Source organism: Crocuta crocuta, unplaced genomic scaffold, assembly GCF_008692635.1.
Source record: "Crocuta crocuta isolate KB4526 unplaced genomic scaffold, BGI_CrCroc_1.0 scaffold128, whole genome shotgun sequence".
NCBI classification, from domain to species: Eukaryota; Metazoa; Chordata; class Mammalia; order Carnivora; family Hyaenidae; genus Crocuta; species Crocuta crocuta.
Window position 1 is genome coordinate 4,368,984 of NW_027532232.1, and position 367 is coordinate 4,369,350.

The following is a 367-nucleotide window of genomic DNA, read 5'->3' on the forward strand; positions in this document are numbered from 1 at the left end:
GTAAAGTTCAGACCACCTTCCCAGCCTGATGTGTTTGTAGGGGCCCCGCCCAGATGAGCACCTGCTGGTTTAAGCGTTTCTCATGGGCCAAGCAAGGCAGCGGCAATGGCCCATGAGGAGAGAGGGCGGGGAGAAGCCATCACGTTTCTTTACTTCTGAACCTCTGCTGGACACATCAGTTCCATTAAGGCATCTTTGGGCTCCCTCACTTTTACCCTAGACCTATATGTTTCAGGCCTATTGATCCATTACTGTGCTTGGGTGTGAGCTTTGGAAAAGAGCCAGTAATCAATTAACCCTTTCTGCAACTGAACCCATAGCACTGCCCTGAGGCAGCTCCAATGGAAGGGGAAAATGGACCAGATGC